This window comes from Echinops telfairi, unplaced genomic scaffold, assembly GCF_000313985.2.
Source record: "Echinops telfairi isolate 266 unplaced genomic scaffold, ASM31398v2 ScPeMD7_60;HRSCAF=208, whole genome shotgun sequence".
NCBI lineage: Eukaryota > Metazoa > Chordata > Mammalia > Afrosoricida > Tenrecidae > Echinops > Echinops telfairi.
This window is the reverse complement of record NW_022103958.1, coordinates 44,651,900-44,662,085: the sequence shown is the minus strand read 5'-3', so window position 1 is coordinate 44,662,085 and position 10,186 is coordinate 44,651,900.

Here is a 10,186-nt window from a genome sequence, read left to right as displayed (position 1 = left end):
GAGCATTTTGGGTGTAGTTCTTCCAACACAGATTTGTTTATTCTCTCGGCGATCCAAGCTAACGTCAGTCTTCTTTGCAACAACATAATTCAGAGACATCAATTCTTCAGTTTTCCTTTTTTGTTGTCTAGGATTCACATGTCTAGGAGGCCATGGAAAATGCTATGGCTTCTTGTGTCAGGCATGCTTCAGTCCTCAAAGTGACATCTTTGCTCTTCAACACTTCAAAGAGGTCTTTTGTCACAGAATTTCTCAGTGTGATAGGTCATTTGAAGAGTATTGATTGTGGATCCAAGTAAAATGAAATCCTTAAAAATTTCAATCTTTATTTCACTTATCATGGTGTTGTTTATTATCCCAGTTGTGAAGATTTTTGTTTTCTTTAAAGTGTAATCCATACTGAAGGCTGTAGCCTCTGATTTTCACCAGTACGTGCTTTAAAATTCCATCCTTCGCATACCGCAGGTTATTAATGAACCGCCCTCCAATCCTGTTGCCAAATTGTTAACCCCCCAAAATCACTGCCTTTGAGTCAAATCTAACACATGCTGACTCTGTATAGGATTTCCTAGACTATAAATCTTCCCAGGAGCAGACAGCTTCATCTCCCTCAGAGTAGCTAGTGGATTTAAATCCCCAACCTTGAAGTTAACAGTTCAACACTTACCTTGTATACACATTTTAGGAAAGCATTCGTCTTCTGGAAAGGACTGGGTCCTATGATGTCATTGATATTTCTTAATATTCTATGAAACACTTGTCTATAATAGATTATTAGAGGAAACTGAAAATAAAGGAATAAGAGCTGCTTTCTGGGAATGATGGAATCATTGTATATTGTGGTTGGAGTGGTAGTTATATTGGTATATACATTTGTCAAAAGTTATTAATCTGTATATTAAACTGTCTTAATTTATGTAAGTTATACTTCAATAAAGTTGATTTTTAAGTTGAATCTATGAAAAAATACTGTAGTATTCTTTTCCATTTTAATCAGGGCTACACAGAAACTACTGGTTATCCTCACCTGTTTTATTTGCCCTCCTCATTCAAGTTGTTCATGTTATTTGTCTGAACTGAAAAGTTTTCTTCTATATTTTTGGCCCATAATTTGATGATAAATTATGTATGCACACACACTGGCTATGCATTTTGAATGTAATGGTTTCTTTATATAAAGAGATGAGATGATCATTGAGTAGGGAATTTAAAATGAGAAGTAGCCATTGATTCACAGATGTAAGAAATGATTCTGTTTTCAGAGAGAAAACAGTTTAATTAAAAATTTTTTAATGACTTCCTATTCTTCCTAGGATCTAAACTCTTCCCCCACCCTATCAGCATCCTTGGGATCTGACTCATTTTGTTTGTGTACTACTCTTTTCCCTGTTTACCATGGCTTCCTTTTTCAGAATATTTGCCGTAACTGTTTCCCACCTGGCAGCACTCCTTACCTCTGTGTGTCAATAGAGACTTCTCATTTTGAAATGTTATACTCATTTATCAACTTCAAATGGCCTTCCTTATTACTCTGTCTAAGGAAATAACATTCTTATCATCATGAAAAAACTCAAATTCACTGCAATCCAGTTGATTCTGACTCATAGCAATCATATTAAAAACAAAACAAACAAACAAAACCCTCACTGCCTTGAGTTGATGCTGACTTATAGCAATGCTATAAGACAGGTAAAACTTCAGAGGTACAGGGTTGAGTAGAAAAGAGAATAATGAGAGTGCAATAACTAGAAATTGGTTATACCTTAACCATGGCCATTCTTATAGAGAATGTACTGTGAGTTTCCAAGTTCAGCTTTAAAGAGACATAAAACTCTTAAGTTCACCGCAAAGATAAACTGAGACCAGGCCAAAGAGAAAGAAAAGGAGTTTATTCTACACGTCTGGGCAAGATTCACTGGCTTCAGCAAGGAGTCACTGATGTTGCGCTGCCGGGGAGGTGCTGTGAGACTAGAAGTAAGGTGTAAAGAGGCCCCTAGCTTATTTAAAATGTCTCTTCCCAACAGAGGGACCGGGCGCGAAGGGGTTATAAGGAAGGAGTGAGTAAAAGGTGTACCATCCAGGGAGCAAAACAAAGGGCTAGTACATGGGGACAGGAAGACTTGCAATCAATACCAATGATTGAGATTGAGGAAGGACTGCTTAGTCCTCAAAATGAGGGCAGGACAGAAGAGGTAGTTTTACCCCTGTGTCTGTTAAGAAGGAAATTGACTTACCCGCTACCTTGAGCATTACCCCAGGCTTGACAAGGGTGATGGAGGTCTTTGAGTCCAGGTCCCATTAGTCTTCAGCCAACCCCAGCAGAGCCAACAGCAGGTCAGGAGTTGGAAGGAATCCCTTCCTGTGGAGACGCAGAGGCCCATAGCTTTTCCATTGACAGTTGCACTTCCAATGACTGCTCTGACCACACACTGGGCAGAGTTTGGTTGGAGCTCTAGGCCTGGGGAATTTCTGTGACCAATGCCTTTATTCTCTGCACTTGAAGCAGGCGCCAGGTGGCGGTCGTTGTTCCCATGCATCCCCGCCACATACTGCCCCTTTGGGGCCATGGAGGCCGCTGACCACAGGGCTGCTACTAAGGCTTGGGTTGGAAAATTTACCTTCTGCTGGAACCAGGCATCACAGCTGACTATGCCTCCTCCTCGCAGCTGTTAAAAACCTTGAGTGCCATATACACTAAATCTCAGACTGGGGGTTGAGAGCCTTCCTCTGCCTTTTTCAGCCTTTTTCTAATGCCTGGGGCTGACTGGGTAATAAAATGGGTAGTGAGGACCGTCGCCCCGGCTGGGGAAGCTGGATCCAAGCGGGTATTGGGTTAGAGCATCACTTAAATGGCTTAAAAAGGAGGCTGGATCTCATCAGGCTTCTGGGTGATTTCCTTAAGTTTATTAAAATTGTCAGAGTGTGCATAAGTCTCTTGTCTAGTACCTCAGGCACCTTCTAAACTTTGGTGATTGGTAATTACCTCCAGACTCAAAGACTAGAGCCAAGATCATTCTCTTCATATTTGTGAATAATTTAGGAAGAGGATGGGGAAGAGGATTTCAAACATTGGTTGTGGTTGCTATGCTGACCTAAAAGTTTAGTAGGAATATTGGACCAAGATCTTAAAGTTATTTTTTCTTAGTGATAGAAATAAAGCTGGAGTTTGCATGAATTTTTTTTTCTCCAAACCATTTTATTAGGAACTAATCCAGGTATTATACCATTCCATTGCTACCAAATGAATTTCCAAACATTTTTTTTCCTTATTAAACTACTGGATATCAACTTCCCCTTACTCCTCCCACCTCCCCCAACATACCCCTCAAAAACTCTTATTTTAGTTGATATCTCTATAGATTCACCCATCCTGGGTTTCATGTACTTAAAAACAAAGAAAAAGAAGACACCTAACAGAGTCAAGAAGGCTACCAACATGAAAAAAATACAACAAAGATAAACCCCAATATGAAAAAAAAAAACCCAGAAAATATTAAAAACCAGATCCAGCCCAAAGTGTGGCAGAAGGGAGATCAAATGACAAGGTTTTAAACGTTCAAACCAGCTCTATCATTTTAATCTACTATAGTTGTCTCTCCAATACTCTGTCTGATACGCAGGGTAGTACCATCCCTCAATTATGGTTAGAAATAATTGGAGGCTTATTCCCTTTGAAGAATCCTATAAATGTATTTTGGTCTTCCACTGGCATCCATAGCCTTCTGAATACCAAAATCTCACAATTTAAGTTCTGATACTATTCCTTCCTTCAAATTTGGATTACCGTATGTACTTGTATTTAAGTCAAGTTTTTTTCAGCACATTTTAAATTCAGTTTTAGTGATAAAATTAGGTGCCTCAGCTGATATTCAGGTCGGCTTATATTCAAGAATATACGGTATGTAATTTCCAATCCTTGGATCGTGGATGTTGGTGTGCTTCCTGTAGGAGGGCTTTGTTGAAGTCTCACTTTGATGGGAGCTTATTTTGAAACAAACCTTTAAGACACCAGATGATATTCTGTATGATACTGGTACCATCTAATTTCTTCACCACATTTGCTATAGCACCCATATCTTCTGTGCTTCCTTCATGGGGCCAAGGATCAAGCAGGACATATTATAAAAATTTGCAAGACCAAGTACTTGTTGACAGCAGATACCTTTTTCAATGCCACAAATGGCAGCTAGACACGTGGACTTCTACAGGTGAGATACAGAAAAATCAAATTGACTACATCTGTCAAGTTAGATTAATATCAGCAGCTAAAATGAGGCCAGGGGCCAACTCTGGAACAGACCATCAATTGCTCATGCGTACATTCAGGTTAAAGTGAAAGAACATTAAAATAAGTCCATGGGAGTCAAACTACAACCTTGAGTCCATCCCACCTGAATTTTGAGAACGTGTCAAGAACAGATTTGTTGCATTGGATATTAATGACAAAAGACCCGATGAGCTGTGGGAGGACATAAAGAACAACATACATGAAGAAATCAAAAGGTCATTAGAAAGACAACATTAGGGAAACCGATCAAAATGATCTACATATAACCCCCTCCCAGGGGGACAAACAACATACAAGTGGGTGAAGAGAGACATCGGTCAGTGTAAGACATGTAATAATAATTTATAAATTATCAAGGGTTCATGAGGGAGGGTGGGGGAGGGAAGGAAAAATGAGGAGCCAATAACAAGGGCTCAAGTAGAAAGAAAATGTTTTGAAAATGATGATGGCTGTGTGCTCACCTTCCCTATATGATCACTGACGACAAATGGGTACATAAGCAAAAGTGGTGAAGAAAGCTGATGGTGCCCGGCTATCAAAAGATACAGCATCCGGGGTTGAAGGTAAACAAGGGGCTATCAAGTTCAGAAGCAACTAAGCTACATGGAAGAAGCACACCAGCCTGTGTGATCATGAGGTGTTGAAGGGATCAGGTATCAGGCATCAAAGAACAAAAAATCAAATTATTGTGAATGAGGGCGAGTGCAGATTAGGGACCCAAGACCCATCTGTAGGCAACTGGACATCCACTTACAGAAGGGTTGCGGGTAGGAGATGAGCCAGTCAGGATGCAGTGTAGCAACGATGAAGCATACAACTTTCCTGTAGTTCCTAAATGCTTCTCCCTCCCCCTACCCCACTATCATGATCCCAATTCTACCTTACAAATCTGGCTAGACCAGAAGATGTACACTGGTACAGGCAGGAACTGGAAACACAGGGAATCCAGGACAAACGATCCCTTCAGGACCAGTGGTGAGAATGGCAATACAGGGTGGGGGTGGGGGGTGGAAAGGGGGAACCGATTACAAGGATCGGCATATAACCTCCTCCCTGGGGGATGGACAACAGAAAAGTGGGGGATGGGAGACATTGGACAGTGTAAGAAATGACAAAATAATAATTTATAAATTAACAAGGGTTCATAAGGGAAAGGGGAGGGGGTGGGAGGGGAAAATGAGCTGATACCAGGGGTTCAAGCAGAAGGCAAATGTTTTGAGAATGATGGTGGCAACAAATGTGCAAGTGTGCTTGACACAATGGATGTATATATAGATGGATTGTGATAAGAGTTGTATGAGCTCCCAGTAAAATGCTTTTTTTAAAAGAAAGACATTAAAATGGGTGTCAGAAGAGACTCTTAAACTTGTTCTTAATCATAGAAGAGCTAAAGCAAATGGGAAAAATTATAAAGAGCTGAACAGAAAAGTTCAAAGGTAAACTTAAGAAGGCAGAAACCTATAATTAGAAAACCAAAAAGAAGAACATGTTAAGCATATCTTAACTTAAATAACTCAAAAAAAGGTCAAGCCTTGAGTTGCAATATTGAAAGATTCCACGAGCAAAATATTGAATGATTCAGGAAGCATCCAAAGGACATAGAAAAAACACAGAATCACTATACCAAAAAAAAAGTCAACATTTGACCATTTCAGGAGGTAGCATGTGAGCAAGAACCAGTTGTACTGAAGGAAGAAGTTAAAACTTCACTGAAAGCATTAGCCAAAAACAAGATTCCAGGAATTGATGGGTTATCAACTGAAATCTTCCAACAAGCTGATGAAGCATGGAAACTCTTATTGTCTATTCCAGGACATTTGGAAGACAGCTACTTGGCCAACTGACTGAAAGTGATTCATATTTATACCTATTCCAAAGAAAGGTGACCCAACAGAATGCTCAAATTACAGAACAATATCATTCATATCATAGCAAATAAAATGTTTCTGTCTTCAGAGGTTGTGTCGGGAAGGTGAGCATCATAGAATGCCAATTTCATAGAAGAAAGTATTCTTGCATTGAGGGAGTACTTGAGTGGAGGTCAATGTCCTTTTGCTACCTTAATCCTAAACCTATAAATATATAAACATAGATCTATTCCCCCATCCTCATATATAAATAGATTTACATATGTACATGCATTTATTTAGACCTCTATAAATGCCCTTTGCCTCCTAGCTCTTTCCTCTATTTCCTTTTGCTTTCCTCTAGTCCTACTATCATGCTCAGCCTTCTTTTGGATTTCAGTAATTCCTCTGTTACATTGCCCTTGATAAAACCCTACCAGGCCTCCTACATACTCCTGTCATCGATTTTGGATCACTTGTTGTTCCTTGTCTCTAGGTTTAACACCCACTTCCATTCCTCTGCCTCCGCTTCTCCCATGTCCCCTGGGAACCGTCAGTCCCATTGTTTTCTGCTCCACATTGTTTATCCAGCCTATCTTATCTAGATAGACCTGCAGCGAGAAGGTATTGCACAAAACAAAGCAACAAAAGAAAACAAAACAACAACAATAAAAAAACCAATGACAAAAAAAGAAAAACCTATTAATAGTTCCAAGTCTGTTTTTCGACCTTTAGGAGTGTTTTCCAGTTGAGTCTTATGGGGTGCCACGCCCTGGCCCAAAAGTCTATTTTTGTTATTCCCTTGGGACTTCCTTGCTCTGTTCCCCTTGCTGTTCTGTTGCAGGCCCTTAGTGTTTTGCCTTGGTGTGTGTGTGGTGGGGGGAGGTATCAGATCGGGTGCATTTCCTGCACTGTGTTTCAAGTGTTGTCCCCCGTAGAGCTATGAGTCAGTGAGAGATGTTGTGTCTTGTAGTGGGGCCAGCCATCTGGTTCTCTCTGTGCATTATGGGCTACTCTGAGCAGGGCTATCCTCCTCAAGGCTTGGTGGACCAGGGTGTGCTCCACTCTCTCTTCCTTCCCCTTCATTTTCAGCACATTTTTAATGCAGTTATTGTGATAAAATTAGGTGCCTTGGCTGATATTTGGGTCGGTTAAGTCTATATGGTAATCTGTATGCTGAGAAAATAATCAGAAACGATTCTATAAAGAAGCATGCAGCATAAGTGCAAGAAAAGGATCAAAGCCTTTTTTTATTAATTAAAAGTTGCCTGTGTTACAAATAAAGGTGATTGTGATAAAGAATTTGTGGCAAAGAGTTGTTATTTCTATTGCTTCAAAGTAAGGGAAGTAATATAACATTGAAGGAAAGATAAGAGTTGCCTATAAGTCAGAAGATCCAAACCCAGGGACTTACTGTATATATAAAACAACAATAAGCAAGCAAACAAACAAAAACCCCAAACAACAACAACAAAAATCTACGGTCCTTTTTGAGCTCCCCAATGTGGTATCCTATCCCACATGGTGGTGTAGTTGTTACTCCTTGAGCTATTAACTGCAAGGTCAGCAATTTGAAACCACCAGCCACTGTGCAGTAGAAAGATGGGACTTTCTACTCCCATAAAGAGTTACAGTCTCAAGAACCCACAGAGGCAATTCTACCCGGTCTTATAGGATCACCATGAGTTGGAATTGACTCTATAGACATGTTTTTATTTTTTGTTTTTGGAATCCAATATGGGCCAGGCACTCTGACTACTCAAATATCCTTTCCCTCAGTGCTTAGGTCACTTTTGATGATACACAGAGCAGGTGGGGTTGTGAACCTCACCCAGTCTGGATATCCCTCAGCTTCCTTCCTGATTTCATATCCTTAATAACACAAGCTCACCAATTACGTTGATGAGGGTAAAACATTCATGCTTTCCTCTGGACCTCCTGGGAAGCATGCTGTAGGTACCCAGAATGACCATTCTGCAGGGGAACTCTTGTTGAGGCCACAGGCATCATAAGGGTCAAGAGTCAAAGTTGGTAAGAGTCATCCTTTTGTTTTTCATTTCTCATTTTAGCAAATATTTTTATGTAGCACTCACCTTTCAGAGAAAGAGCTATTGATGCTAAATTCCAAGGAAAATTTTGTCAAATAAGTGTTGTCCATTTAGCTTGCCGATGTAATGCAAACCATCGAATGCTTCTTTGGTTAAAGAACACAATTGCGTACATGCTATGAGGATAAAGTGGGTGTTTTTATGTGTGTGATAGATGAATAGGCAGTGTGAAATAGAACAAAGTAAATCTTCCAGTGTTCCTTTTGCTGGCCCCTTTGAGGAAAGTTCCTTTAGTTTATTGTATAGAAATGACTTATGAAACAAAAAGAAAGAAAAGACTTATGGTGACAGATGACTCATTAAGGTCAAGTTGACCTTTCTTTTGATTTAAATCATTTTATTGGGGGCTCATACAACTCTTATCACAATACATACATACATAGTGTTAAGCACATTTGTACATTTGTTGCCAAAAGAAAAGACCTTTTCTTTTCTTTCCACCTGAGCTCTTAGTATCAGCTCCTCATTTCCCCCCCTTTCTCCCCATCTTCCCTCCCTCATGAACCCTTGATAATTTATAGATTTTTTTTATGTCTTACACTGACTGATGTCTCCCTTCACCCACTTTTCTGTTGTCCATCCTGCAGGGAGGGGATTATATGTAGATCATTGTGATCAGTTCCCTCTTTCTCCACCCCACCTTCTGCTTACCCTCCTGATATTTCTACTCTCAATATTGGTTCTGAGAGGTTATCTGTCCTGGATTCACTGTGTTTCCAGCTCTTATCTGCACCTATGTACATGCTCTGGTTTAGACAGATTCATAAGGTAGAATTGGGGTCATGACAGTGGGGGGGGGCAGCATTAAAGAACTAGGGCAGTGGTACTCAACCTGTGGATTGCAAACCATTTGGGGGTTGAATGACCCTTTCACAGGGGTCACTTAAGACCATCGGAAAACACATAAATATTTCACAAGGGGACTTCTGGGAAGATGGCGACTGAGTAACACATACCAGAGGGACAGCAGAAATCAGCCCAGGAGAGTTACTTAGATGGAAATTCAACACTGCTCATAAAGATAAATAGGCACAGATTCACAAGGTTTTGAAGGGCTGGGGCCTTTTGGCATACCAAGTGGAGGGTGGCTAGGGCTTGATCTAAACCCAGCCCCTGTTTCCACTGGAGCTGGGACCATTTGAACCCAGTACGGGGGCTTAATCTCAACACAGCCACAGTTTGCTGCTGCCTCAGGGCAGGGATTAAACCCTTGCAGCTCAAAGGGCAGGGATTGAGGCTCAGCTACATTGTTACTTTTATTTCCCTCTCTTCCCTCTATTCCACCCCCCAAGCCTCAGGGGGCTTACTTAAAATTTTTTTTCCTCTTTGTCTATTTCCTGTTCTCTCACACTCAACTGCTGACCTCCAGACCACTCCTTTTCCTAGGGCATTTTTACCTGTGCCTCACCCAGCTAGGTGAGATCCATTCTGTGCAGCTAGTCCAAGGCTGGTGAAAGCCCTGCTGACCTCCACCAGGGGATACTCCTCCCAACTTCTTACCCGGGAATTCATGCTTGTGCGGTTGAGGGAGCTCCTATTTTTCCTCTGTTGTCCCACGTGATAAAATAATTAGAATGATAGAATTATCCCTTATTGAAGTGTTTTTGAAATCTTTTCATGCTCCTCAAATAGAACAGTTTATGGCAGGCCTAATGAGACTGCTAAGCACCCCACGTTTCATTGAGACGCATACAATAAACCAAGCATATTACACACTTGTCTCAATTAATCCAAGAAACTCTGCCTTTTAAAAAATGTTTCTGTATATTACCATTGGTATTAAAAGCTGTTTTGACAAATTCTAGTAAACAACTTAATGTAATTTATTTACATAAGCATTATTGTCAATTCTTTCTTTTTTTTTAAACATTTTATTAGGGGCTCATACAACTGTTATCCCAATCCATACACACATCAATTGTGTAAAGCGCATTTGTACATCG